This window comes from Delphinapterus leucas, chromosome X (genome assembly GCF_059928025.1).
Source record: "Delphinapterus leucas isolate spDelLeu-1000000601 "Yukka" chromosome X, BTC_Dleu_Yukka2, whole genome shotgun sequence".
NCBI classification, from domain to species: Eukaryota; Metazoa; Chordata; class Mammalia; order Artiodactyla; family Monodontidae; genus Delphinapterus; species Delphinapterus leucas.
Genome location: NC_143150.1, coordinates 118039823 through 118064464, shown reverse-complemented (window position 1 = coordinate 118064464; position 24642 = coordinate 118039823). Strand labels below are relative to the sequence as shown.

Here is a 24642-nt window from a genome sequence, read left to right as displayed (position 1 = left end):
TGGGTCTCTTGTAGACAGCATATATATGGGTCTTGTTTTTGTATCCATTCAGCCAGTCTATGTCTTTTGGTTGAAGCATTTAATCCATTTACAGTTAAGGTAATTCTCGGTATATATGTTCCTATTACCATTTTCTTAATTGTTTTGGGTTTGTTATTGTAAGCCTTTTCCTTCTCTTGTGTTTCCTGCCTAGAGAAGTTCCTTTAGCATTTGTTGTAAATCTGGTTTGGTGGTGCTGAATTCTCTCAGCTTTTGATTGTCTGTAAAGGTTTTTAGTTTCTCCATTGAATCTGAATGAGATCCTTGCTGGGTAGAGTAATCTTGGTTGTAGGTTCTTCCCTTTCATCACTTGAAATATGACCTGCCACACCTTTCTGGCTTGCAGAGTTTCTCCTGAAAGATCAGCTGTTAATCTTATGGGGATTCCCTTGTATGTTATTTGGTGCTTTTCCCTTGCTGCTTTTAATATTCTTTCTTTGTATTTAATTTTTGATAGTTTGATTAATATGTGTCTTGGCGTGTTTCTCCTTGGATTTATCCTGTATGGGACTCTCTGTGCTTCCTGGACTTGATTGACTATTTCCTTTCCCATATTAGGGAAGTTTTCAACTATAATCTCTTCAAATATTTTCTCAGTCCCTTCCTTTTTCTCTTCTTCTTCTGGGACCCCTATAATTCGAATGTTGGTGCGTTCAATGTTGTCCAAGAGGTCTCTGAGGCTGTCCTCAATTCTTTTCATTCTTTTTTCTTTATTCTGCTCTGCAGTAGTTATTTCCACTGTTTTATCTTCCAGGTCGCTTATGCGTTCTTCTGCCTCAGTTATTCTGCTGTTGATTCCTTCTAGAGAATTTTTAATTTCATTTATTGTGTTGTTCATCAGTTTGTTTGCTCTTTAGTTCTTCTAGGTCCCTGTTAAACGTTTCTTGTATTTTCTCCACTCTATTTCCAAGATTTTGGATCATCTTTCCTATCACTACTCTGGATTCTTTTTCAGGTAGACTGCCTATTTCCTCTTCATTTGTTTGGTCTGGTGGGTTTTTACCTTGCTCCTTCATCTGCTGTGTATTTCTCTGTCTTCTCATTTTGCTTAACATACTGTGTTTGGGGTCTCCTTTTCGCAGGCTGCTGGTTCGTAGTTCCTGTTGTTTTTGGTGTCTGCCCCCAGTGGCTAAGGTTGGTTCAGTGGGTTGTGTAGGCTTCCTGGTGGAGGAGACTAGTGCCTGTGTTCTGGTGAATGAGGCTGGATCTTGTCTTTCTGGTGGGCAGGACTGGGTCCCGTGGTGTGTTTTGGGGCGTCCGTGAACTTATTATGATTTTAGGCAGCCTCTCTGCTAATGGGTGGTGTTGTGTTCCTATCTTGCTAGTTGTTTGGCATGGGGTGTCCAGCACAGGAACTTGCTGGTCATTGAGTGGAGCTGGGTCTTAGCGTTGAGACAGAGATCTCTGGGAGAGCTCTTGCCAATTGATATTACGTGGGGCAGGGAGGCCGCCTCTGGTGGACCAACGTCCTGAAATCGGCTCTCCCACCTCAGAGGCTCAGGCCTGACAGCCAACCAGAGCACCAAGACCCTATCAGCCACACGGCTCAGAAGAAAAGGGAGAAAACAAAGAAAGTAAAACTAAAGTTATTTAAATAAAAATATTATTAAAATAAAAAAATTAAAATGTACTAAAAAAAAGAAAGAAGAGAGCAACCAAACCAATAAACAATTCTCCAGCGATAACAAGCGCTAAAAACTATACTAAAAAAAACAGACAGAAAGAACCCTAGGACAAAGGGTAAAACCAAACCTATACAGACAAAAATCACATGAAGAAGCATACACATACACACTCACAAAAAGAGAAAGAGGGGAAAAAATATATTTATATATATATTTAAAAAAAGGAAGAGAGCAACCAAATCTATAAACAAATCTACCAATGATAATAAGCTCTAAATACTAAACTAAGATAAACATAAAACCAGAAACAAATTAGATGCAGAGAGCAAACCCCAAGTCTACAATTGCTCCCAAAGTCCACCATCTCAGTTTTGGGACGATTTGTTGTCTATTCAAGTATTCCACAGATGCAGGGTACATCAAGTTGATTATGGGGATTTAATCTGCTGCTCCTGAGGCTGCATGGAGAAATTTCCCTTTCTCTTCTTTGTTCACACAGCTCCTGGGGTTCAGCTTTAGATTTGGCCCCGCCTCTGCGTGTAGGTCACCCTCTGGCGTCTGTTCTTCGCCCAGACAGGAGTGGGTTCAAGGAGCGGCTGATTCGGGGGCTCTGGCTCACTCAGGCCGGGGGGAGGGAGGGGTACGGTATGCGGGGAGAGCCTGCAGCGGCAGAGGCCTGCATGACGCTGCAGCAGCCTAGGGCGTGCCGTGTGCTCTCCCGGGAAAGTTGTCCCTGGATCATGGGACCCTGGCAGTGGCAGGCTGCCCAGGCTCCCGGGAGGGCAGGTGTGGATAGGACCTGTGCTTGCACGCAGTCTTGCTGGTGGCTGCAGCAGCGGCCTTAGCGTTTCATGCCCATCTCTGGTGTCCGCGCTGATAGCCACGTCTTGCACCTGTCTCTGGAGCTCGTTCAGGCAGTGCTCTGCCTTCTGTGGGCAAACAGGGAAGGAATCCCCCCTCCTCGCTCACCCCGAAACAATGGTCTCTTGCCTCTTAGGCAGTTCCAGACTTATTCCCGGACTCCCTCCCGGCTAGCTGTGGCACACTAGCCCCCTTCAGGCTGTGTTCACGCAGCCAACCCCAGTCCTTTCCCTGGGATCTGACCTCTGAAGCCCGAGCCTCAGCTCCCAGCCCCCGCCCGCCCCGGCGGGTGAGCAGACAAGCCTCTTGGGCTGGTGAGTGCTGGTCGGCACCGATCCTCTGTGCGGGAATCTCTCCACTTTTTGCCCTCAGCACCCCTGTGGCTGCGCTCTTCTCCATGGCTCCGAAGCTTCCCACTCACCCACCCCCCGTTTCCGCCAGTGAAGGGGCTTCCTACTGTGTGGAAACTTTTCCTCCTTCACAGCTCCCTCCCAGAGGTGCATGTCCCGTCCCTATTCTTTGTCTCTGTTTTTTCTTTTTTTCTTTTGCCCTACCCAGGTACGTGGGGAGTTTCTTGCCTTCTGGGAAGTCTGAGGTCTTCTGCCAGCGTTCAGTAGGTGTTCTGCAGGAGCTGTTCCACATGTAGATGTATTTTTGATGTATTTGTTGGGAGGAAGGTGATCTCCACGTCTTACTCCTCTGCCATCTTGAAGGTCCCCACCCATAATGATGTTTTGATACCAGCAAGCACAGTATGCTTTATTTTTAAATATCAATAGTTACAATATACTATTGTATATTATGTCTTTTAGAATTACAATATTTAAACTTATAAAGGCTTTTAGGTATCAACAACTTTAAAAGTGTGAGGGAATATGTAGTTTTTCAAAATTCTTTTAGAGGACATGCAAGCAGAAAAAGATTTGGAAGCCCACTGATTTAGACCAAAGTTTCCTCAGTGTGGTATTCAATACAGAGACATCTCTTCACATGGAAAACAAGATGATTTTACTTGGCACAATGATGGTCCACAGACTTCACTTGCCCAACGTTTACATCTTCCTGCTTCTCCTCCACCATCTGCCCTTTGCCCTGTCTTATTGTGAGACTCCTCAGCACTGACTCTGCAGCCCTCCCCTATACCTTCCCATCTCTACCTCCTACAGTGCCCCTTCCTGGTTCTTAATGCTGCCCTCGAATGGCTTCCTTCTCAGTACCCTTCTTTAACTACTGCTGCACTTTAATTCTAGCCCAGTCCTCTGCCTCCTCCAGCCTCCCCTTCTCCCTTACAGAACTCCTTCTAAGACTCTTCTCTTCTCTCAGCATTCTAGTCCTTTATGAGTCACAGCCTCAGCTCGCCTACAATCTCTCACCCCCTAGACACTGTTCCCTGGTTATACATGGAAATAGACAAACATCATGAACATGGTTCAGAAGTGACTGAATCTCAAAAACCATTGCTTTAAACATAATGCATGCGGATCTGAACAAGACGCTTGACCAGTCCCTTATTATATCCACACAGAAAAAATATAGACATGTGGTTAGATAAAAATACAGTGAGGTAGATCCATTTATCTGGAGAGATTTGGAATTAGGTCACTCTAAATGTGATGGCATATGATCAGAGCTGAAGGAGAAAAACAGGCAATAAGTGAGGAGAGTAGAGGATGAAGAGATCTCTGTGGGCTTGGCAAATCAGGGAAGCCTACCTGGAGAAGATGGGCTATGATTTGGGTGTCAGCCACTGCCCTGTTGTAGCTCTGTCTCAGCTTTCTCCAAAGGCCACCCAGATACACTGGGTTATTCCCATTCCTCAGAGCTTGCACATGCCGGTCTGGGATTTGTAGATGTCCTCCTGATACTCTTCATTGAAATACCTGGAAATGATAAACCCGCTGGTATTCAGTGACAGTCTCTGTATCAGCCAGCTATTGCTGCATAACTATTATACAATCACAAATATTTCAGTGTTCAAAATAAGCATTTATTTCTCACACACCATTAGTTTTCCTGGGGCCAAGAAGAACTAGCTTGAGTTCAGCTAGAAGGCCTTCCTTCAAGCTGTAGGTCCACTGGGATTGGTTCCTTGTAATGGGCTGGGCTCTAGTCTCTCCCACATGGGTTAATTCTTGGGCCTAGGTTGAATAAGCAGAACCCAGGGGAAGCTCTTCTCATGAACATGGCCAAAGCATGAGAGAGGGAAAATAGAAACACGTGAGGCCTCTTAAGGCTTTGGTTCAAAACTGAACTTGTGCTGCTTCTTCCCCTATTCTGTTGTCCAAAGTAAGTCTCAAGCCCAAGACCCAAATCAAGGGGTAGGGAAACCCATTTTGCCTTTTGTAAGAGAAGATGCAAAATTAAAAGGCAAAGGGCATGGATACAGGGAGGGGTGTAGAACTGGGGCTAATTAAGGCAACTTCCCACAATCTTCCATCTGCTTACTTGGGCCTGAAACTGAGCAGGACCCTGTGGGGCTCCTGGGCACAAAAGCCTTTCTGTGTCCCCCATTTCTTGTTTGTAGGAAGTAGGCTTCATTCAGCCTCCATGATCTTCTGTGAGTTCCAAAGGACAATTCAAACAGTTGCTAATCAGGCAAGGGAGGTGATGTGGAGACAAGGGAGAAGCAGTCAAAGAACAATAGTGCAGACTTGGGGCAGGTTTCTGGCTCCTCCTCAAGGGATATACATAACAATATCTTTGAGCTCTTCTGCAGAACTAAAACCCCCACTAGGGCTTCCCTGGTGGCGCAGTGGTTGAGAGTCCGCCTGCTGATGCAGGGGACATGGGTTCGTGCCCCGGTCCGGGAAGATCCCACATGCCGCGGAGCAGCTGGGCCCGTGAGCCATGGCCGCTGAGCCTGCGCGTCCGGAGCCTGTGCTCCGCAACGGGAAAGGCCACAACAGTGAGAGGCCCGCATACCGCAAAGAAAAAAAAAAAACCCACTAAATGGAAGATGTTAACTACTTGAAGAAGCATTCTTCATTTCAGAGAGAAGGTCACAGTTCAATAACCTCAAGAACCACAAAAGCCCATCGTGAGACCACCTGACGCCAGATGATCTCTAGACTGAATGAATGCAGGCCCTGCACACACCCTGATCCTTATCAGCAACCCTGCCCCTTGACTATAAGACTTCTCACAGACCCTCCCAGGTTGGGACACACAGCTTTGAGGACATTAGCACTCTGTGGCCCCCTTTGCCCAGCAAAGCTTGCTATTTTTTTCTACTTCACCCAAACTCTGTCTCCAAGGCTTAATTCAGTGCTGGTGTACAGAGGCCCATTTTCGGTATCAGACCCAAAGAGCCCACCCAATCATCTGGCCTCATTCTCCCTGGGTCTTGCCAGGACCCCAGAATTCTTGCTGTGCCTTCCCCTAAACCCCATTCCACAGCTCTTTCCATGCCAGGGAAGTTGGCTGCCAGAGACCTGACTCCATCACCAGCTCTTTCCAAGAACTATACCTTTGTTTATGATCCACTCCATCTCCCATCTAATTGAAGTCCCAGGTAATGATGCTATCTGCACTTAACACTGCATATCAGCAATTCCCATAAGTCAAAAGTCAAGCCACTTCCCTAGCCAGGATACAGTCTCCTTATTTCCTTTGTGTTGCTAAAAATCAGACCAGGGACAATTCTGTGATGGATTCTACCTTCTCTCTTCCCTCAAGAAACTCTACCATATATTCTGTTTACCCCACTTTTTTGGGTCTCAGACCCTACTGGGCCCCAGCCATCCCCAACTGGGCCCCCTCCATGCTCTAAGGCCAGTGCTGTTTTATAACGTATGTGTGTTTATAAGGTATGGTCTGTTGACACTTGGCCTCCATTCCCACCTCCTTCCATTGTGTCTTACTATACTAAGAAATCCAGAAAGCTAAATACTATATTTCTCAGACTCCCTTGCAGCCAGGCTTCTGCACATAAACAGGTTTCACCAATGGGAAAGAATACATGGGGCAGAGATCATCTTCCTGCTCTTCTGCCTTTAAGCAGAGATGTGGAGTTTCTGAAGCAGATTTCCAATGTTTAATTTGCACCTCTGGGGTGTCAAGAAGTGCATCAGTGGTGGCTTCCTGGACCCTGGATAGTGTATTCCAGCAGCAGCCTCTGACCCTCCACCTTCCTAGTTGTGACAGAGGTAGGATTTCTTGTGATACCCTGGCAATCATTCCTGTTTGTCCAGCCCTTCCAACAATATGGTAAGCCCCTTATTCTCTGAACTCAAAACCTTTCTATTTAAATACCTAAAGGGGTTTCTGTTTCTAGCACTGAACCCCAGTAGCTACAGCATGGTATCTCTCTTGGGCTTGAACTACAGTAGCACCCATATAAGTACCACAGGTTTTCCAAAAAGAATGACATTTATTGCACCCCTGTGAGCAGAGGTTTTCCAAGAAATGTTGCCCAGACAGCATTTTTTACTCAGCTGAGCCAGGAATAAAAAAAGCAAACGCCTTTAGAGCTTTAGTTAACAAAGAAGCAAGAATGCATCAGGCCTAAGGGAGCCAGCCTCAGGCTGCTCCCATCCTAACATCTTCATTTCCTTCTGCTTGGCTGCACTTTGCCATGGGGCCTCCTCAGATGCCCTTGAACTCTCCAGGCTGATGCTAGGAGACACGAGACCATTCCTGTCAGACCACATGGACAATGCCAAAGGTTAGTCACCACCCACAGATACTCCTCAGAAATTACAAGAACAGCTTCTCTGTAATAAAGACGGGGAAAGATGGGAGGGTGGAGAATGATTAATGGCCCCTTCATAGTTGATGGGAAGCAAGTGCGATCTGCATTTTGGGTGTTGATGTTTTCTCACACAACGACATTCCCACATGGTAGCAACCTGGGAGATAAAAACAACAGCCTTGTTTGGGAGAAAGAAGGGGGTCTGTGTTCTTCAGTTGCTTTGGAAGAGAGCATGCATTTCGGGAAGTGTTGCCATAGGGGGCCAAAGGCTCCCGTGGTGTTTGGCAAAGCTGGAGGCTCTGGAAAGTCCAAAGGTGATATATTTAATAGGCGGCTGGTTTTCTTTCATCTTCATAGTAAGTGTCTAATCCCAAAGGCAAGACACAGCAGGTAAGATGAGATGAAGTCTCCATCACACTTTGCAGCTGAAACTAAGAGGGGAGAAAGGCTGAAAAACAGCAGCATGGGACTCTGCTTCTGTAAGAGGAACCGAAAGAAACACAATGAAGGTGGAGCTGATGGCGAAGAAGGAAACAAAGGAATAGAAGCCACAAAGCAGGAATACACTAGCAGGATGCAGACAAGGGACCCATGTCCATGGGACACCCATGGGGAGAAAGGGAAGCACTCCAGTGAAGGGAGATGAAGATGCAGAGGGGGATGCAGGGCCACTAGGGAAGGCATTTCAAAATGTACCCTCTCCACAGCCATGCTGGCTGGAAGGCTTCTGAACATTGGGAGCCTAGTTTTAAACTATGATTTCTCTTCAAGGTGGAGGGACACAAAAGTATCTGCTTAACACCTGCCCGGCACTCAGCAAAATGCTTAGAGGTGAAAAATTAGGCAAAAGAATGTTTCGATCTTTACCCCCTGATTATAAAAGTAACACACGTCCACTGCAGAAAATACAAGAAAAAACAAATATTCCATAGTCCCACCATGAAGATATAACAGCTGCTTTGCTATTATTTTCTTCTCTGTGTGGATCTTTCTGGAAAAAATGAGACATCCAGTATATGAAGTTGTATATTCTCATTTCATCACTAAGTATTATACTGTATTTTCCCATAATACTAAATATTTTTAAAAACATACTTTTCGACTAAATTAACATTTCTTGTATATAAATCTTTTGCAATTTTCTGATTATTTTCTTAGGATAAATCCCTAAAAGCTGAATTACTATGTCAATGGGAATGTTTACCTCTAAAGCGCTTATGCTTATTGCCAATTGTTTTACAAAAAGTTTGCATCATTTCCACTCCCACCACAACGTATAAGGGTGCACTCAAACCGCTTTTTGGTTTTTCCTGTAAAAAATCACCGGTCTCAGGCAATGTGGTGCTATTTTGGAAATATGTGAAGAAACCTAAAGTTTTGGTCCTGGTTCTGCTATGTGTATTTAGAAAAGTTTAGTTCACCTTTGCATGCCTCAGTTATCTTTTTTTTTTCACATCTTTATTGGAGTATAAATGCTTTACAATGTTGTGTTAGTTTCTGCTGTACAACAAAGTGAATCAGCTATATGTATACATATATCCCCATATCTCCTCCCTCTTGCGTCTCCCTCCCACCCTCCGTATCCCACCCCTCTAGGTGGTCACAAAGCATTGAGCTGATCTCCCTGTGCTACACAGCAGCTTCCCACTAGCCATCCATTTTACATTTGGTAGTGTATATACGTCCATGCTACTCTCTCACTTCATCCCAGCTTCCCCTTCCCCGCTGTGCCCTCAAGTCCGTTCTCTACGTCTGCATCTTTATTCCTGCAATGCCACTAGGTTCATCAGTATCGCTTTTTTAAATTCCATATATATCATGCCTCAGTTATCTTTAGGAACACTTCAAGCTCCAACATTCTTTGAAATTATGTTTTCTTAACAAAGAAAGATAACAAAAAGTATCATATTTTATCCAATTAGTCCAATATGGAATATTAGTATTAAATGAATGCATATGTTACTGAAGATCTGTTAGGCATTTGTGGTTGGTAGAATTTAATACTCCTGAGAATAGTCACCAGAATAAGCTATTAAGGGAGGGCTTTGCACCTGTTTTGGTCACTGCTATATCGCCATGACAAAATGCATGCTGGGAATATACTGGGTGCTCTATAAATATACGTTTAATGCAAGAATGAATTCATGATGAAAGTTTTATTAACTAGACGTAGCCAACCAATATAGCCAATATGCTATTGGCCCACCTGAAGGTCATCCACAGCTTTGGTGGACAGTCCCCACACACACTGGCAGATTGCAGCCTCAAGCACCTGGGTCTCTCTGCCTGAGGACTTTTCTCTGGCCATAGTAGCAGTCTCTGTCCATGCAGGGCAAACTATAATAGAAGTGCTGGGGAGTTAACACCCCCAGGAGTAACTCTCAAATCATGAGGGCTGGGAGTTGACAGATAAATACCCCAACTTCCTTGCCCCCTGGTGGGACGGTTTCTGAGTTACGTTCTGCGCAGTCTTTCAGAGGATCCTTAGCAGGACGGAGCCCAGTTGCCCACAGCAATAACCTGCTCATCAACACACCCCCTTTTCCTTGCTCCCTCCCTGTGCTTCCTGGGATCACCTTCCAAATCAACAACTTGCATCTAAATCCTCATCTCAGAGTCCAGCTTGGGGGAAACCCAAACACTAGAGTTGACGTTTGCAAAATTATAAGTGTATGATTTGAAAATATGTCTTCCTTTTTACAAGGAACACACACCCCATCATTTTACTTCTTGGAGGCAGGAAGTAGAGTAGTAAACTCACTTAGAGGCAGTGATGTAAGTGAGATTTTGTGACTCTGTGTGTGTCCAGAGCAGCCTTGGTCTCAAGGTTGATTTGAGAACAGATGCCAGGAAAGAGGAAAGGCAGCCAATTATTTTTAGAGAATTCAAATTGAAGAGTTAGATGTAGCTCTAAGCTGAAGAGGAATCAGAACCTGTTCCCCTCTGCCCTGGGGAAGACCTTGGCACCAGGATGCCAATCACCATACATCACCTGTGTGAGTTATTGGAACAAGGCAATGAAGGCTCATTTTTTTCTGAGTCCCTCTAGCTGTTATCACAGTGCTAAACAAAAGAAGGTCTTCAAGTAAGAGGTGTTGACTGCTTGAAGCACCATTTGGGTATTTGGGTACTACTATACAGCAGGTGTAGGAACCACTGTATATCAGTCAGGATTTTATTGCAGACAATAGCATTCTAGCTAGGAAAAATCTGAAGGATACAGAGAATCTCTGAAAGACCAGAAAACCAGTTTAAAGGTTATGTAGTAAAGAACAATGCCACAAATTTCACCAAGGACTGGTCTGGTAGAGACACTCCTGCCACCTCCTAGGCAGCATCATAACAGCTGGTATCACCCACCCACTAATGCTGAATCTCTGCCTCACTGCTCCTGGAAGCTGGTGTTGCCAACCTCAACCTCATGGATTCATGGAGTAACACTGGCTGCTTCCACATCACCTCAAATGTGGCCTGTGTGTGTTTGATTGGCTGAGCCCTAATCCCTACCTGTAAATGAGGTTGGGAGAGTAAGAATCTCATCCATTGTGGGGCAGTTTCCAAGTTTCGAGTGCCTAAGAGCCCAGATGGCTGGTGGCTCCCATACTGGACAGTGCAGTACTCCTACTGGGATGGCAGTGCTTGAGCTGCGTCCTCCTCCTCTTCAGCTGCAAGCCACCTGCCATACTTGTGGTCAGGGCAGCCCTTCAGAGAATGGGTATCTCTACACTGCAGTTAAGAAGCGCTGCATGATTCTGTTTAGGAGTTAAGCAGAGAAGTTTCTCACTCCTGGTCCTCAGTCATCCTGGCTCCCTGAGCAGTCTACAACCCTGTTCCCTCTCTACTCTCACCTGCTGTTAAGTACTCCATGGACTGGGGACATGGGGGAGACAGGCAAGGCACTCACTTTGGGTTTAAAATTTAGACGGATGTCAAAAAACTCAGTAATCGAGATAAATATTTTAATACAATATTTCTAAATTAAAATTAATGTAAAAATTCATGATGAAGATAATATCAAAATTTTAAATAACAGGCTCCACCAGGGCTGGGATTGGGGCAAGGTGAGGAAGGTGGGTGGTGCAAGTACTTCTTCTTTCCTTTGCCTCAAGTGGCTCTCAGCGTCACTAGATAATGGGGTCGAATAAAAAAGTACTTTATTATTTAGGCTCAAATTCAATTTTAATGAAAAGCAGTAATACATTGCTTTGACACAATTACAATCAAAATCTCACTGGAGGGACTTCCCTTGTGGCACAGTGATTAAGAATCTGCCTGCCAATGCAGGGGATACGGGTTCGAGCCCTGGTCTGGGAAGATGCCACATGCCGCGGAGCCACTAAGCCTGTGCACCACAACTACTGAGCCTGCGCTCTGGAGCCCGCGTGCCACAACTACTGGAGCCCGCGTGCCTAGAGCCCATGCTCCGCAACAAGAGAAGCCACCGCAGTGAGAAGCCCGCGCACCACAACGAAGAGTAGCCCCCGCTCGCCGCAACTAGAGAAAGCCCACGCACAGCAACAAAGACCCAACGCAGCCAAAAATTATTTATTTATTTATTTATTTAAAATCTCACTGGAATTTTTTTAACTTGCCAACTTGATTCTAGCATTTACACTGAAGAGTCAGCAGGTGAGAATAGTGAACATTGAACAAGAGCATGTCTGGAGAAATTAGGAAGAATGCAAGCCCTGTCTAGTTTCCGCTTCTTGGCTGGGCAGCCCTCAGCCCCAATTCCCACACAGTAAGGCCCAAGCAACCGCTCTTCAGTGTGGGGCAAATCATACTGTGAGGGAATCCTTTCCACTCCCAGAACTGTTCTTAGGTAAGAAGTGGTTAAACAGTCAGCAAGAGCCTTGAAGGGGGGAAAAAAAGAAAAGAATGTTCCCAAAGTACAGCCTATGCCCTGAGGAGTTTCTGAAATCAGGAAAGGTAAATGCCAGTAGTCTCCACCCCACAGATCTTCAACCACTCTTTCCCACCCCTAGACCACCCCCACCCCACCCCCGGGGCCTGGCCACCTTGTCCCAGCCCCTCTTCTAGCAGCATCTATTAGGTCACTTCCACGTCTCCCACCTCCTGACCACCTCTGACTGCCCACACAGCGTGGACCTCAAAACCCCAGCCAAGGACGGAGCTCTGTTTGGTCTAACTCTACCACTCACTCATCTTTTTCTCTACCCACTTCCCAAAGGCACTAAGCACTTCCCAAAGGCCCTGCCTTCTAATACCATCACATTAGGGGTTAGGGTTTCATTATATGGATTTGGGGGGTATGGGGACACAAACATTCAGACCATAGCAGAGAGGTACTCATTTTCTTCCTTTCTCCCCTTGAGGCAACGAGGCTTCTCCTTTGGGGGTGGTCTCTGGCTTCCAGCTTCCTGGCCTTTGAAACCACACCCCGGCATTCTGGCTTCTCTTCAGGAAGCATCCCTGGCCCAGAGGCACAAAAGCTTGTGGTTGCGGCTTGGGCCTTCCCTGACCTCAGTGACTAGGACCCTGGGAGTAAGGCCGTGTGTCCACTTCTGGGCTCAGGCCCTCTGAAGCTGCACTCACAAGAATGCCCCAAGGTCTCTGCCATACCGTCTCCTCCCACTCCCCTTTGTTCCCTCCCCACTTTCTCCCTCTGTTCCTCTTCTCCTTGTATCAGACTCTGGGACACAGCCTTGAAGAGTCTGGGTACCTTCCTGCGTCACCCACAGCCAAGGCAACAATTGTACTAAAATTAAAGTTTATCCAAGAACAACTGCTAGTTAACATATTACTGTGCTTATTGAAGTAGTTCTGTACTTTCTGGGAAGAAAATGTCAGTAGTTTGTTAAATGGGTCTTCTTGATCTGAGAGGATTCATCTTCCATTGTCTTGCTTTCCCCCAAAGACAAATGCAACATTTCAGAACCAAGAACTTTCTGACCCCTTTGCTAGTCCTTCCCTGTTCCATCAAAGCTTCCCTATCATGTGTTCACGTCATCAGGATTTTACACAGAGCCTTATCAGCTAATTAGTAAAGCAGTGATTTTCAAGCTCATCTGTATCAACATTTAATATGAGTTTCTTACCTATATATAAAATGTTTACATTATTTAAAAAACCAACACATTCCAGTAGTTACAGACAAAATGGTGTAACCATTAATATGCATAAATCATTGCAAAAATTTTTTTGATCGGTCTCCTAAAGCAAAGGAAATAAAAGCAAAAATAAACAAATGGGACCTAACTAGACTTATAAGCTTTTGCACAGCAAAGGAAACCATCAACAAAACAAGAAGACAACCTACTGAATGGGAGAAAGTATTTGGTAATGATATGACTGATAAGGGGTTAATATCCAAAATATATAAACAGCTCACACAAGTCAACATCAAAAAAAACAAACAACCCAATTTAAAAATGGGCAGAAGATCTAAACAGACATTTCTCCAAAGAAGACATACAGATGGCCAACAGGCACATGGAAAGATGCTTATCATCGCTAATCATCAGAGAAATGCAAATTAAAACCACAATGAGATGTCACTTCACACCTGTCAGAACGTCTATAATCAGAAAGAACACAAATAACAAAAGTTGGCAAGGATGTGGAGAAAAGGGAACCCTCGTCCACTGTTGGCGGGAATGTAAATTGGTGCAGCCACTGTGGAAAACAGTACAGACATTTCCCAAAAAACTAAAAATAGAACTGCCATATGACCCAGCAATTCCTCTCCTGGGTATATATCCTAAAGAAACAAAAACACTAATTTGAAAAGACACATGCACTCCAATGTTACTTTTTTTTTTTTAATTTATTTTTGGCTGTATTGGGTCTTCATTTCTGTGCGAGGGCTTTCCCTAGTTGTGGCAAGCAGGGGCCACTCTTCATCGCAGTGCGCGGGCCTCTCACTATTGCAGCCTCTCTTGCTGCGGAGCACAGGCTCCAGACGCACAGGCTCAGTAGTTGTGGCTCACGGGCCTAGTTGCTCCGCAGCATGTGGGATCTTCCCAGACCAGGGCTCGAACCCGTGTCCCCTGCATTAGCAGGCAGATTCTCAACCACTGCGCCACCAGGGAAGCCCCCATGCACTCCAATGTTCATAGCAGCATTATTTACAATTGCCAAGATACAGAAGCAGCCTAAGTGTCCATCAGCAGATGAATGGATAAAGATGTGGTATATATATTTATACATGATGGAATACTACTCAGCCATAAAAAAGAATAAAATTTTGCATTTGCAACAACGTGGATGGACTGGGAAGGTATTATGCTAAGTGAAATAAGTCAGACAGAGAAAGACAAATACTGTATGATATCACTTATATGTGGAATCTAAAAAATAAAACTAGTGAGTTTAACAAAAAGGAAACAGACTCACAGATACAGAGAACAAACTAGTGGTTACCCCTGAGGAGAGGGAAGGTGGGAGGGGCAAGAGAGGGGTAGGGATTAAGAGGTACGAACTATTATGCATAAAATAAATAAGCTACAAGGATATACTGTACAATACAGAGAATACAGCCAATATTTTATAATATCTATAAATGGAGTATAACCTTTAAAAATTGTGAATCACTGTTGTATACCTGTAACTTATATCGTACATCAACTATACCTCAATTTTAAAAAAAAACACACACACGTTCCAATAGTTATAAACAAAATGGCGCCGCCATTAACATGCTGGTTGGACATATCTTTCGGCAAACTTTAATGCCTTATTGCTGTCCCTAAGAGTATATTTATTTGAGCTTCTTGTGAAAGAGCCCTTGATCAGAAAGTGAATGCCTACTGAGAGACTTAAAAAATCTCCAGGCCTGCACACATCTCCTCACATACTGCTCACAAGCCCAGGGGGACAGAGAGCTGACCCCAAGTGCCCTGCACCCAAAAGCTTGTCACAAAATTACACGTGAACACCAAGAACTGAAGCAGTGTGTTACAGGAATAATCGCTGAGAATGAAAATTCACTTTGGGGTTTTTCTTTTCTGCACTTCCTTATAGTGACTCTCATCTGGACAGTCAGGGGCATCCATGTTGCCTTGAGGACTACTGAAGGGGGAATGCAAAGAGAAGATGTTCAGATACTACTGTCCAAAATAAGAACTTGAAGCCCGCAGGAAAAACAACATCATTTTGAAGGCGAAAGCAGGATTGGTTGAGAGGAAAGTCTCTTGATAGTAAGAGAAGGGCAGTTTTCACACTGCTCAGAAAGGCAGTTTTGTCACTGCAGTACAGCCTATCTATCTTGACTAATATAATATCCGGTGAGAGAGGGCAGAGAGCCTAATGCAAGCAGAAGGCAGATGTCTATAAATGTTGCCGGAAGAAAGCATTCTCTAAAGTGATAAGGTCACTTTTCCAAGAGTTATGTCCTCACCTCGAAGTCAGGCACCTCAATTCATGAAGCTGCACACAGAAGAATTTGACCCAGAAAAAGGAAAAAGAATATCCTTCCTTTCAGGCTTTTTCTTTTTTGCATGTGGCTCAAGATTTAAACTTATCTGTCATTTGTCATTTAACATTCCTTCACACAATTTAAGTAGAAGGTAGGTTCTATTCCAAAGCACAAAACCAAGGAAGGCTAAAGCATAAAACCAACCCCCTTTTTTTTTCTTTAAGAGCTTACTACCAGATTGGAAGAAATTCTTAAAACCCTAGAGCCATCTCTTAGTGCATATCCTGAGTCTATTTTTTCTTCTACAATGAATTTGCCCTGCTTTGAGTCTCTTCAGACAGTCAAAAACACTAGAAGAGACCATGTAGTTTTCCTGATCAAATGTGCACGGATTATAGAATGTGCCAGCACTCTGGAACGCACTTTGAACTTTAAACTCATATCAGTTTCTCATTTTACTATCGTTTTTTTCCGTCCATCTAATTTTCTCTAAGTTTCTACTCTGCTCAGGGAACAATTGAGAAGGTGGTATGCAGCTAAAATTAAAACCTGCCACTTCCCACATAAAATATGTAAATAGTGCAGCGCGGTTTGCATTTTTAAAGACAGCAACTTCAAATTCTCTTAAGTAGTCTAAGAAAAACCATAGATCAATTTAACCCAGTAACCTCCAACCCTTCACATTCCACAGGATTTTTATTCTAATTAATGGGAAGGATTAAACATCTGGATGTTTGGCTTCCCTCTAATATCTGCCATTCGGTTGACTTGGTTTATTATCCACATATGGCTAAATGAGTCCCTTACTCTCATTCTTCAAAATTCTATGAAAAGCACCAAAATGGAAAATTTCTTCTGAATCCTGCCTTGGAAAAGAATGTACTGGTCAGCATTATCAGAATCAGACTGTGGGGAAGTAGTGTGGGCCCCACCTTACAGTTACCCTGACTCTTAGGTGTCTAGTTGAGACACTAGAGCCTCAGGTAGACTCTGCAGAACTGAGGACTGTTGAAGGACTTTTATCATTTTGCTGATACGGTTTTCTGAAATTAGAATTATTTATAATACATCATTTTAAAGTAATGGGAATAAATGCATTTTGTTAACTGATAGGCATAAACACTAAGGTCTGTCCCTACATTTCCTCAAGTCTTCCAAACTTCTAGAGTCACCCTATTCTTTAATAGCAAATGTTTTGAGCCCCTGAATTATTCAGGTTAAACTACGCTATGCTAGAGCAACGAATTAATTCCAAACTCTAATGGAGATTATTTCTCATTCACACAAAATTCATTGCAGGTGTTCAAGTTGAAAGGCTCTCCCAGGTGGCTTTTCTTCAAGCATTGATTCAGGGGTCCAGGTTCCTTCTACCTTGTAAGCCTGCCATCCCCTATATGCTTTGGATCCTCTGAATCTGGCTGACTGATGAATAAAGTGACAGAATATAGAAGAGCACATGGGATGGTTTAGGGGCCTAGAAATGAGGTGCACCACTTCCACCCCTATTCAATTAGTCACATGGTTCCACCTAGATGCAAGGCGGCAGAGAATACAGTCAACTGAGTGCCCAGGAAGAGGAAATGGGTTTGACGCGCATTTAGCCAATCTCTGCCACAGCCATGTACCAACAGAAACCACAGTGTTCGATTCCATCAAATCGCCAAGAAGTCTCATTCACCTAATTCTATTTTTATTAAATATATAATTACATATTATTAAATACCATATTTAGTATTCTACATGATATAATAGCAATCATTCACAAGTGAGGGTGATTTTTGAATCTTCTCCAGAGGACACTTGGCAATGTCTGGAGACAGTTTTGGTGGTCTCAACTGGAAGGGATAGTAAGCTTCTGGTTTCTTGTCCAGCACATAAGGAGCTTGGAAATCATCACTCCCAGCTCCACAATAAGAAAAAAGCTGAAGAAAGTGAAATTCAACAACTCTTCTTAGATCCTCCAGAGAACTGAGGTCATAGGGCAAACTACTGCCCCCAAATTTGTACAGACAGACAGACAGATACAAAGAATCATGTTTTACCATCAGAAGCAGAAATCACTACTGGAACCTGTACAGGGTAGGAAAATCTAAGCTTTAATTAACAAAAGCTGGGAGCTCAATACGGACAAGCTTGTGAATTTAAAATGCCACAGGGTCCCAGCCTTAAGGGAGCCCCACTCTTTTCTGAATTTTACCTCCAGGAGCCCTATCAGGTTTTCACAGTTAAGACTGAAGGGAGAGAGAGGGGACAATGAGGGGAAGGAAGAATACCGATATGAAAAACAGATGCATAGAGCTTCCCTGGTGGCGCGGTGGTTGAGAGTCCGCCTGCCGATGCAGGGGACACTGGTTCATGCTCTGGTCTGGGAAGATCCCACATGCCGTGGAGCGGCTGGGCCCGTGAGCCATGGCCGCTGAGCCTGCGCGTCCGGAGTCTGTGCTCCGCAACGTGAGAGGCCACAACAGTGAGAGGCCCGCGTACCACAAAAACGAACAAACAAACAAAAAAAACAAAACAGATGCATAATTTATGATCCCATAGTCTTGTGCAAGAAGTGGGTTCATTCTCAGTTCTGAGCTTCCTAGCTGTCTACTCATAGTGGGAAACTCAGTGAGTTCCGTGACTCACTTTGTCCATTGTAAGCTAGTGACATTTCAGAGAAGCTTCTTCATCAGGTACTCATAATGCAGATACTACATAAAATAGTGATAGAGGGAGAAATAACCTTGAACTTAATATATCAAGTTTCTCAATGCCAGTGAGCATTACAACAACTAAACATAAATCAGCAAAAGCACTCCTACTGGGGCCAAAATAACAAGTTAGATAAAGAGCTATCTCAGGGTCGGGCTGATTCCAAGAAAAAAATTAGCATATCTAAAGGAATGAAAAGACTACATGTTTATTCAGGAAATCTCTCATAAAGAACCTTCCCATTAAGTCACTCAAGGGTACCATCTAACTACCTTCCCACTCCCAATGGTCTTCCTGATGATTACTGAGCCACTGGTCGTCCAGTGGCAGTTCTCAAGGCTCTTCAGTCTCAATACATACAAAAACCCAGTTTTCAGAAATACAAGATGCAGCATAAAACCACATTAAATAGGACCAACTGAAGGAAAGGAAGTCTAGACTCATGAAAGTTCTAAATATTCAAAAGATATTCCAGTCCTTTAATATAATACAAACAATTAACTAAAATATTACCATTAGAATTTCTCAAAGACTTGCTTTAGTAAGTTATTTCTAATTAATATACTTTTCTACCACTTTTTTAATGTATTTTTTAAATTTTAATTTTATTTATTTTTGGCTGCATTGGGTCTTCGTTGCCGTGTGCAGGCTTTCTCTACTTGCGGCGAGCAGGGGCTACTCTTCGTTGCGGTGCACGGGCTTCTCATTGCAGTGGCTTCTCTTGTTGTGGAGCACAGGCTCTAGGCACACGGGCTTCAGTAGTTGCAGCATAGGGGCTCAGTAGTTGCGGCACTCAGGCCCTAGAGTGCACAGGCTTCAGTAGTTGCGGCACATGAGCTCAGTAGTTGTGGCTCACGGGCTCTAGCACTCAGGCTCAGTAGTTGTGGCACATGGGCTTAGTTGCTCCACAGCATGTGGGATCTTCCCGGACCACGGATCAAACCTGTGTCCCCTGCATTGGCAGGCAGATTCCTAATGACTGTGCCACCAGGGAAGCCCCTTTTCTACCACTTAATGCTGCCAAAAACTTGAAAATGGTTTGTTTCCCAAAGAGTTTAAATAGGTTACATGCCTTTCTTGACCCATATAAACTTATGTATAACCTATTAATTTGCTTATTCTTCATCATACTTAAGGCATTAATTCAGAATCATGCAGTGAGAAATTTACAGAGGTTAAAACATAATGAGTCTTGACCTTTGAATCAGGCATGTGAAGCATATGCTCTTTTGTCTTTGTGTTATTTTTAAAGATTAAAGGGAAATTTCCTCATGTTTCTAGCAGAGACAGGGGAAACATAGCCTTTTTAAAAAATATTTATTTACTTATTTATTTGGCTGCACTGGATCTTAGTTGTGGCATGTGGGATCTTCGTTGCCGCGTGTGGGATCTTCAGTTGAAGCATGTGGGATCTTTTAGTTGTGGCATGCAGGATCTTTTTTTAGTTGCGGCATGTGGGACCTTTTTTAGTTGTGGCATGTGGGATCTTTTAGTTGCAACATACGAACTCTTAGTTGCAGCATGTGGGCTCTAGTTCTCTGACCAGGGATCGAACCCCGGCCCCCTGCATTGGGAGCATGGAGTCTTAACCACTGGACCACCAGGGAAGCCCCAATGTGGCCATTTTGAAATATGCCTAGATCATTCTGTGCTTCTTAACAAAGCCTATTCTCAAGATAACTATTTTGCCAGGGCCTTAACAACTGGGGTTTTACTAACTGACCTGGGAGAAGGGAAACACCCAACTCCAGCCACCTCTAGCCTTCCTATCTCACCTAAGGTTGAGCAGGGGATAAAAGGCACTTGTCGGGGGTACAGACTCACTAAAAGACTAAGACCTAATCATAGGATTATAGAATATATCCCACACCTTACCACATCAATATGGGCTCTTGTATAATAATAAAGTAATACAACTGAGAGAATTGCACATCTCAGACCTTATTTAAGAACACTCTAGGGAAACCCAAAGACAACAGGGGATACAAAAACAAGGACATCAGAGGAAATTTTAGCCTTTGATACCTACAGCTATGGCAAACAATAAGCACAACTTAACTCCTAAGCAGATAAAACATAAAAACCTCACACTAGAGGGATATGTACCTCAGTTCTTTTTATCATTACATCATGTGTGACTTTCTACAAATAATTACCAGGCATTCCAAAAGGCAAAAAACACACCAAGCATCAGACTCAGATATGGCATAGATCTTGTAATTATTAGACTGGCAATTTAAAGCAACTATGATTAATATACTCAAGTCTCTAATGGAAAAAGTGGATAACATACAAAAGCAGATGGAAATGTAAACAGAGAAACAGAAATTCTCAGGATCAAAAGGAAATGCTGGAAATCAAAAACACTAACAGAAATGAAGAATGCCTTTGATGGGCTCAGCAACAGATTAGACATGACTGAGGAAGGGATCAGTGATATGTTAATAGAAATTTCTAAAACTGAAATACAAAGAGAAAAATAATTAAAAGATAGAACATAATATCCAAGAGCTATGGGACAATTATAAAAGTGTCATATATGCATAATAGAAATACCAGATGGAGTAGAAAGAGAAGAAATATTTGAAGAAATAATAACTGAGAATTTTCCAAAATTAATGACAGACACCAGACCACAGATCCAAGAAGCTCAGAGAACACCCAAAAAGATAATTATTAAAAAATCTATACCTAGGCATATCATATTTAAACTGCAGAAAATCAAAGACATAAAATATTGAAAGAAGACAAAGAAATAAAACACTTTACCTACAGAGGAGAAAAGTTAAGAATTACATCAGACTTCTCTTCAGAAATCATGCAAGCAAGAAGAGACTGGAGTGAAATATTTAAAGTGTTGAAAGAAAAAACCCACCAACCTACAATTCTGTATACAGTCAAATTATCAAAAGTGATGGAGAAATAAAGACTTTTTTGGACAAACAGAAATTGAGGGAATTTATTGCCAGTAGACTTGCCTTGCAAGAAATGTTTAAAAAAAAAGTTCTTCTAGAAGAAGAAAAATGATATAGGTCAGAAAGTCAGAACTACATAAAGAAGAGTGCAATAGAAGGAATAAATAAAGGTAAAATATTTTTCTTTTTCTAATACTTAATTAACCTAACACAAAACAGTTCATAATAATTGTAGCAGCAGTGTATTCAGCGAACGTAACTTATGAATAAGTGAAACGGATGACAGCAGGTTATAAGGGATGGGAGGGAGGAATTGTGAATACTCTGTTATAAGGTATTTGCACTACCTATGAAGTGGTATAGTGTTCTTTGAAAGTCGATTTGGAATCATTGTAAATATATATTGAAAACTCTAGAGCAACCACTAAATAGAAATTATAAAAAAAAAGAAGTATAATTGATATGCTAAGAGAGGAGAGAAAATGGAATCATATAAAATGCTCAATTAAAACAAGAGAAGACAGAAAAAAGTAGAAGACCAAGCAAACAAAGGACAAGGGCAATGAACAGAAAACAGTAACGACTAGGGGGATGATACTGGCATCTAACGAGTAGAGACCAGAGATGCTGCTAAACATCTTTAAATGCACAGGATAGGCCCTTGCAACAAGGACTTCCTTCAATCCAAAATGTCAACAGTGATGAGGTTGATAAATTCTGTTATACCAATGTCTCATCAACCCCAGGAATTATATATCTGAAAATTTTGTTAGTTACCGAATATGGCAGAGACAGCTAACCATACGATAAAATTCATGCATTTGCTTCCATGGTATAAAATTGTTGCTAGGAAATGGTTTCTCCGTCAGGTACTATATTTCTAGCATATGGGTAGAGCCATATGGCTAGTTTTTGACAAAGGAAAGTGAGCACGTGTGATGTGTGCCCCTTCTGAGCTCAGGTGATTAGGAAGCAGGTGTGCCTTCTCCAACTTCTTCTCTTTCACTTGGCTGCTAGCTAGATACAAAGGATTAAGCAGTGGAGTCTTATGCCCTATAGGACAGCAGAGACACAAGATGGAAGGAGCCTGGGTTCCTGAATGACTGCATGGAACACTGTCTGCTGACCAGGAGCTCCCTGTGGACAGTTATGAAGGCAAGAAATAAATTCTATTCTGCTAAGCCACTAAAATTTGGGGGAATACTTTTTACAGCAGCCAGAATCTCCCTAACTAATACAGTGAAGTTTTAAAAGGTGCTTGCTTCCAAAAGAAACCTGAATCACCAACATTAAAAACTTACTATTGAGATAACACATCTCTTGAACAACTTCTTCAATTGTTCAGGAGACACTGCAGATTCTGTCACAAGGGTTATGTTAGAAGACTCCATTTCTTATGAAGTTTTCAAACAAGACTTTATCTTGAAATAATGACTATTGCATGTGTCATTCTCCCTTATCCTTCTCCCCCTCCCCCGGCTGAGCGAGACGTACAGTATCTCTCTCTTGTAACAGCCCCAGTTAAATTTCCCAGTTACCTCAGGAGCTTATGGACCAGCCCAGCTTCCAGCTCCCCCTAAAAAAGAGAACTTCAGGTGCCATCTCACTCACTGCTAAACCACCAATTCTGTTTCTGTTGCTGTAGAGAACACAGAGTCCAGTAGAAACTGGTCAGTCCCTATTAATATTTTGAATATTAAAAGACGGAGACTTTATCTAAATGTACCGTACCTAAAGCTACAGTGAACCATGCTAGACACATATACATAAGAATCTCATATGCAACAACGGTCATCATACTAATCAGTGGTGAACTAAAGGTTTATTAAATAAACTGTCTCAGGCCAACTAGCTGACTAAACCAGAAAAAAAAAAAAAGCCCCAAAGTTAGATTCTTACTTCACACCATACCAGAAAATCAATTCTTGATGGGTTGAGAATTAAAAGAGAAACACAAATTTAAAAACAAATGCTTAAATCATATTGACATGGTAACAAACTTCCAAAATATAAAAGCAGAGAAAGAAATCAATATGATCATCTATAAACACCATAAGTAAAATTAAAAGGCAAATGAGCAAGCAAGGAAAATATCTGTACTACATTTAATATTATTGACCTAAATACTTTAAAAATCAGTGTATTTTAAAAGATGAAATCCTAAAAAAAAAGAACATGAAAAAATAAATAAAAGATGAAATCCTAATGGAAAAAATAGGTGAAGGTTGTGATAGACACTTCACAAAAGAAGAAATTAAAATGGCTAATAATGTGCGAGAGAATGTTCAATTTCCAACTAATAAATGAATGCAAATTAAAACATACTACTTTTACCTTTCAAACTGATAATAATTTAGAAATGATAATTTAGAAATTGTCCTACTCTGTTTTGATAAATGTGCAATGACATGAACAGTCTCATTACCTTCTTAGAATGCTATAAATTGCTAAGACTTCCTGAAAGGCAATTTGGCAATATAGATCAATGGCTTTAGAAAATACCACAAACTTGACCCAATAATTCTACTTCTAGGAATTATAGCTACTAAAGAGGTAATCAGAAAAGTGGGCAATGATGAATGTACAAGGATTGTCCCCCCAGCTTTGTCTATAACAGAAAAAATTGGGAATCACCTAGAAGAATGGCTAAATAAATGATGGCACACTTATTTAATAAAACCTTAAGCATCCAGTAAAGAACACATTGTTGAGGAATATATAACGACATGAGAAAATGCTCAGAACATAACGGAAAAAGCAGGATATAAAACTATATTTCATGTCAGAATTTTATAGTGAAATGCAATGAAGAAATGTTAGTAGTAGTCTCTGTAGTGAGATTATGGGCGGTTTCTAGTTTCTTCTTTATTCTTTTCAGTGTTTATCCTCCACATTTTCTAATTTTAAAAGTTTTTACCTTTATAATCAGGAAAAAAGCAAATGAAATGTTATAATCCTTTTTAGCTTTCCATATTTCCAGGGGGAAATTCTGTCTTGATTATTCGTAAAGCTGAATGTTCTGTTTCCGACTTGGTAGAGCCTGTATACACTAAGAACTGACTCTAAGTCAGCTATCCGGGTGGGCCTAGTAAACTTCTCACTTTGTTACTCAGGCAACTTCCCAGTTCAATGTTTTCCATGCCAGCCTTGTCTGTGGCACAACTTAAAAGTTCTGAATTTTTTAAGAACTCAAGCGAAATTCCTCAGAAAACATATCTGGTTAGTAGCTGCCTATTCAATGAAGCAGTGAAAGTAATGGGCAGCAAAGACAGGGAATTCTTTAAAAAGCACTCATTTTAGGGCCTCCCTGGTGGCGCAGTGGTTGAGAGTCCGCCTGCCGATGCAGGGGACGCAGGTTCGTGCCCCGGTCCGGGAGGATCCCACGTGCCGCAGAGCAGCTGGGCCCGTGAGCCATGGCCACTGAGCCTGTGCGTCCGG

The 24642-nt window shown here is 42.5% G+C and overlaps 1 protein-coding gene across 3 annotated transcripts in view; it reads right to left on the bottom strand.

Annotated features, from left to right (window-relative positions):
* Positions 1 to 24642, bottom strand: part of RAI2 (retinoic acid induced 2) — a 400131-nt gene that overhangs the window by 334786 nt on the left and 40703 nt on the right. For all 3 annotated transcript variants that reach the window (XM_089904743.1, XM_089904742.1, XM_022562689.2), the window contains one exon: positions 4238 to 4405. The gene's annotated coding sequence lies outside the window, so the exon portion shown is untranslated. The remainder of the gene's footprint in view (positions 1 to 4237; positions 4406 to 24642) is intronic.